Source organism: Cariama cristata, unplaced genomic scaffold, assembly GCF_000690535.1.
Source record: "Cariama cristata isolate BGI_N322 unplaced genomic scaffold, ASM69053v1 scaffold22509, whole genome shotgun sequence".
Classification (NCBI taxonomy): Eukaryota; Metazoa; Chordata; class Aves; order Cariamiformes; family Cariamidae; genus Cariama; species Cariama cristata.
The window spans coordinates 27,912-34,069 of record NW_009637706.1 but is presented as its reverse complement, the minus strand read 5'-3'; positions in this window follow the sequence as shown (position 1 = coordinate 34,069).

Genomic DNA, 6,158 nt, shown 5'->3' with positions numbered 1-6,158 from the left:
GGTTACAGGGGGCTGGGGGCCCCGGTCCCCGAGGTTGCCTCCACGCCGAAACGTGGGTGTATGGCTCCCGTGGCGAAGGTCTTGAGATTTGTTTTTTCTTCCGGTATCCATAGGATAATCTGGTTTAAAATACTAGGTGAGTTTGTGTTTGAGCTGTGTCCTAGAAGATAAGTGAAACAAAGAGGGATGTATAACCAACTGGATTTAAAAAGTATTGAGCAAAACTGCAGCAATAAAGAGAAAAAGTTTCCATTTCCTCTTTCTGACCCTTTCTCAGTCCCTTTCTCTTCTCCCTCGGGAAGCAGAGGGCTCTTGTTAGTCTCTTCTTCTCTAAAAGCCCTAGAGCTAATTTCATAGCTGTCACTAATTGCTTCTCAAATTACATGCTCATTCCCGACTACCCTTTTTTTTTTTTTTTCTTGTTTCCATGGTCTGCAAAACAAAACAAACCTCTTAAAGCACAACAGTAATTACAAGGGAAAAAACTAGCCTTTTATGTTGGTACTCTGGCATTTACAGTCCGTTTTCTTTCTACCTCATGTGGCCTTTACTCCGAGACCTTTTCTGCTGAGTGTTAACAAAAGAATAGGCACGCTTGATTTATAAAGTAGGGGTAAGGCTGGTAGTGAAAGTAGTCGGACATCTCCCTTTTCTCAACTCTCTTAACTCTGATAGAGAATGATGCTTTTAGCAACTGTGTTTACGCATTTCTTAGCTTTTCTGTGGAAGCCAAGCAATACTTCCTAGCTGCTAGACTTCCTTCCTGTTACCTCTCCTTTTCTATTTATCTGTTTAATGAAAACAGAGGAGAACACAAATCTACTGTGTCTGTAATACAGAGTGGATACCCTTGAAAAACAGGAGAGCAAAATCAAACTGACAATGTATTTCCTATTTGAGTCTGATCCCAGTGACTTTCTACTCTAAACACTTGATAGATTTGTTAGGTATTCACTCATATTTTACTATAAAACCACTGGGTTATTTCAAGCCTGTGGGAGACCAAGCAGAAAGCTAAACAAACTCGATCTTTTGCCAACCCATAAATCCCTCTGAACAAGAGGATTGTTTACTCAGCGGGGGACATGGAACAGCAAAGACAGAACTTGGGAAAAGCGAGGGAGGGGTGGAGACTCCCCTAAGCTTCTCCAAGGAATGTCTCAAACACTCGGAAGTGACGCAAGATCAAACGAAACTTTAACTAAGGACTGAAAAAAGGGAAAATCCTGCCTCGGAAGGCACCAAAGGCTGGATGATTGCCCAGGAAGCAGCAAAGTCAGCAAAAATCTGCAGTAACTGGGGGAAAACTAAATGCGGTAGGGGGAGATTGAAACCACTGACTCAATTCAAGACCAAAAGGACTTGCCCACCCATGCTTGTAAGGAGCATGCGTGTTAATTTGCATAGCAAGAGAGGCTAATTTAAATATAACTAACCAAGAGCGGAAGAATGCTGAGTTCTGCCCAGAAAGGAAACTTTCAAAAGAAGAAGCCCACATTGAGGGATGAGAATAAAAGCACTGAGTGGGATTTCAGGACAAGTGCTCCTAGAGACCACAGACCCCCATTGGCAGGTCCAATACTGGAACCCGGACCAGTGACCTCTCTCCCCCCTTCTCTCTTCCTTCTTTCTCTCCTCTCTCACCTCCTTTCCCCTCTCTCCCCCCTCCTTCTCTCCTCTTCTCTCTCTCTCTGGTAAATTGCTAGGTAACGTGAGGCAGACCACAACTTGTTGTAAACCATTGGTATATTTTGATAAAACTAATTGATATTTAGAAGACTTTGTCAAAAAATAAAGCCTTTGTAGGCAAGAGGAGCTCTAGTGTTGTATGCACTCTATTCCAACCAAGGGAATCAGCGAATCGGAGTCACTCCTTCTTCCCCTTTGGGTTGAGTGGGACATGACATTTAGTTGGCATCACGGACAGGATTCCCTTGGAGTGGAGGGTCCTCGGGGATACCAGCCCTTCACCTAAACAGAATAGGAAGGAAGAGCTGGGGAGCAACCTCCTAGCAGTAAGCTGGGAGAGCTTTGAGCAGCAGCAAGCCATGTCAGCCTGGAAAACACCAGCACTTGACTGCTCCCCTGTTATCAAAAAATTGAAAGAATACAATGCATGTCCTTCCCCATCGGGAATGACCTGGGCTCATAACTGGCACAGTCCAAAGGCTGTGACAGAGGAAACTCAGGACAGGAAAGGGAAAAGTGGTAGTGTGTGCTGTATTGCATACGGCACTGATGGCAGCCCAAAAGGATAGACGGTTGACCAGGCAGACAGATGAGGAAATTATTAAGTCCCTACAGGACCTAGTAAAGGTCTTGCAGGACCAGTTAGCTGCAGAATGCAATACTAGTGAGTGATTAAACTCTGCACTATCAGATGCCTTAGAGCAAGAGAAAATCTTAAGATTTGAACTGGAGGAAAATAATTGACGGACCTTGAGTCTGTCCAAGAAGGTGAACCGGGATTCTCGAGTTTGGCCAAATCGACCAAAAAACGAGAGCCCGAATCAAGCCCCTTGTATCCTAACAAGGAGCTGGAAATAAGTTGGAAAACATTCTACCCCAAAAGTGAAGAAGTAACAATGAGGCCACTTACTAAAACTGAAACCTCCTGTAATGATCAACAAGGAGGGGCCCGGCAAGTCGTCATCTCTACCCACTTTGTACCGTACTCAGCCACTGAGCTTTCAAAAATTCAAGAAAAATATACTAGACTAGCTCAAGAAACTGAGACTATATCTGGAGGGTCTTGCTGACAGGAGGGGATAGGATTTTACTCTCAGAAGATGAGGCACAAGGGTCTTGGGGACCCAGGGTATTTTTGACCACAGAGGACCATGGTTGTTAACCCAACAAGTTGCCTATTGGGCCAGAGGTCTAGACTCCTTGGAGAGGGGAGACCTGATGACCATTGAGACCCCAACTATAAATCACTTAACCAAAAGTCTACAAAAGGCTACTTGTCTCCAGTTAATGCATGACAGACACCTAGTTCCTCAACAGCCCTCTCCAGTGCAGTGAAATGCAAATCTAGACAGGCTGACTGCCCTGTTTTGAGGTTTACCTGACTTTTTGAAACTGTATGCTGTACAGCATTCCCCCTTTAATTCCCCTGTCTGGCATGTGCGTAAACCAAAAGGGAGATGGCGATTAACCATTGACTACCAGCATTTGAACGCAAATACCGGTCCCTTAACAGCTGCAGTGCCTAACATAGCTGAACGGATTGTGACCATACAAGAGCAAACCCACCAAATCTTGGCAACTATTGATGTGCAAGACATGTTCTTTGTGGCCCTTTTACAGGAAGCAGATAGAGACTTTTGCTTTTACGTGGGAGGGTGCGCAGTTTACCTTCATGCGCTTGCCTCGGGGCTATCCTCATTCCCCAAGCACTGCTTGTTATGCGTTAGCACAGGAGGTTGCCCAAATCACTCTCCAGGAGGGAGTTAAAGTGTATCAATATATCAATGATACATTGATCCGTGGCCCTGATGCCATTGCAGTGGCACAAACCCAAACTGAAATAGTTACCTATCTGGAGAACTTAGGACTTCAAATTCCGGAAGAGAAAATACAGCTTCCCTCTTCTGAGGTAAAGTTCCTGGGTATTTGGTGGAGGGGAGGAGCAGTGTGTGTTCCCTCTGAAACCTTAATTACACTTGAACAAGTAAAAATACCTGAAAATAAGAACTGCAACAAGCTTTACACGTGCTCGTGTTGGAGAAAACACATTCCAGGTTTCTCTATCATAGCTTGCCCCTTGTATGATTTGACACACACGAGGACCACTTGGGACTGGACTCCTGTCCATGAGGAGGCCTTAAAGCTGTTGGGTTTTGAGGTCGGAGTATACCAAGCCTTGGCACCCACACACCCCACAGGTCTGCTCCAGATAGAGTGGGATTTTGTGATTCATGAACTATCCGTACATATGTGGCAGCATGGACCAGAGGATCTGACTTGCCCTATAGGGTTTTATTTGTGCAGTGTCAAAGATGATGGAAAAACCGTATTCAGTTTGGGAGAAGGGCCTCATTGTGGTTAGTCTAGCTCTACAGGAAGCTGAAAAAATCATACAGAAACAGCCAATCATTCTGTGAGAACCTTTTAAAACTGGTACTGGCCAGAACCCCACCCTCTGCGGGGCTTGCTCAGGGAGCAACAGTAAGGAATTGGTATGCGCAATTAGATCCTTACTGCAGTACGTGTTGGATAGAGGAGGGAGCACCCAAAGTACTCCAAATACAAGAACCACCCGGCGATCAACTGGACGAGGGACCTCCTCCTTCTTATATAAAACCTGCCCGCTCCTGAACCTGCCCCCTTGAACCCCACCTAAAGAATGTATGATTCACTGATCTGTCCTCTAGAAGAGAGGGAAAGGTATGGAAATACCGGGTGGTAACACTGCATGTTGATTCAGGGGACCGAATGGTAACAGAGGGTGAGGGAAGTGCTCAGGTGGGAGAGTTGATAGCGATATGGAGTGTGATAGTTAAAGAAGCTGAGACTGCAGAACCAGTGTTTATTTACACAGATTCCTGTGCCACGTTCAGGGGATGTACTGAATGGCTCCCATTCTGGGAACAAAACCAGTAGGAAGTAAATTGGGTACTGGTATGGCAGTGTGAAAAATGGGAAGAAATCCTAAATATAGGTAAACAGAGAACCCTTTTAGTAGGGTGGGTCACTGCACACCAGGTGGGAAATCACCCAGCCCACCTACTAAATAACCAGGTGGATTCAATGACCCATTTGGCAAGAGTGGCTATGGAAGGTGAGGGGGAAAAATGGGAACATTTGTTGGAATGGATCCACGTGAAATGAGGCCATTTGGGAAACAGAGATCTATATAAAGAGGCAATTAGTAGAGAGTGGTCTATGACCAGAGAATTGTGCAACACTATCATTTCTGCATGTAGCTTATGTCAGATGTGATTAGAAGAACACAATCATCTTAAGGACCAACTTCTGCACTTAAGAGACAATAAAGGGTTGTGGGACACCTGGCAGGTGGACTATATTGGTCCTTTCTGACCCTCAGGGAAAACAATATGTATTGGTGGGAGTTGAAGTGGTATCACGGTTAACCCAAGCGGAAGCAGTGCAGTGAGCAACAGGGGACAACACCGTAAAAGGTTTAAAATTGTGGTTTAGTTGCTTGCCTAAACCCAAATCAATCCAATTGGACAACGGAAGCCGCTTAGCTGCCAGGGTGGTGCAAGAGTGGGCATGAGATGAAGGGATACAAATGGGTCTTTCATACCCCATATTACCCTCAGGCAAATGGCATGGAGAGCACGCTAATGGACTCCTGAAGCCTCACAACCCAGAGTGGGCACAATGGGTGTCTGATGCAGTGACTAAGGTCAACAGCTGTTGGGGGATTAATGGCTGTCCCTGACTCACCGCATTTTGCCCTAAGCCTCTGTGCGTTTTGCCTGGGAAGGGGGAGAGCAAAGATCTAGCGAACCCACTCCACTATCCAGGTCAACCTGTTTTGGTGGATCTACCCACTGTGGGGCAGGTACCCCTAACCCTAAAAACTCCTGTCAATACATATGCCTGTATGGTGACAGATGCCTGTGGAAGGGATCATCGGATCCATACCCGATGGATTGTTCCATCTTTTTTAATTATCTTCTGTTTTTTATATATGTATATTGCAGGTTGTGGGTGACCCATCGTGGGACCTGTATTCACAATCACAGAGTGGATTGTTATTTGTGTTGTCTGTTTAATTTTGTTGGGAATATTTTTGTATTGTACTGAGGAAAGATGGATTGGAAAGCCTGTTTCTTCTCCATCGCTGTTGGGATAATGGGCTCATGGGGAGAATCCCCCAATTTAGCCTGGGAGTTGATACAAGGGTTTATGCATATTTGGAACCATACGGACCAGGGGATATGCGTTGCCCTCCCCAATTCTGCATCTGAGGGATTCAAATTTACAATGATTAGTCTAAATTTTACAAAGATACTGACAAACGAGTTAAACCATCTCAACAAAACAGAAGGAAACGCCACATGGGGGACAATGGAGTCTCCTTTTCTTGAACAAAAGGAGGGGCAACCATGGAAAAGTAACGGGACATGGATTGAACACTCAAGGGCTTTGTATCAGCTCCCGAGCAATTCTACTTGGGAAGATTT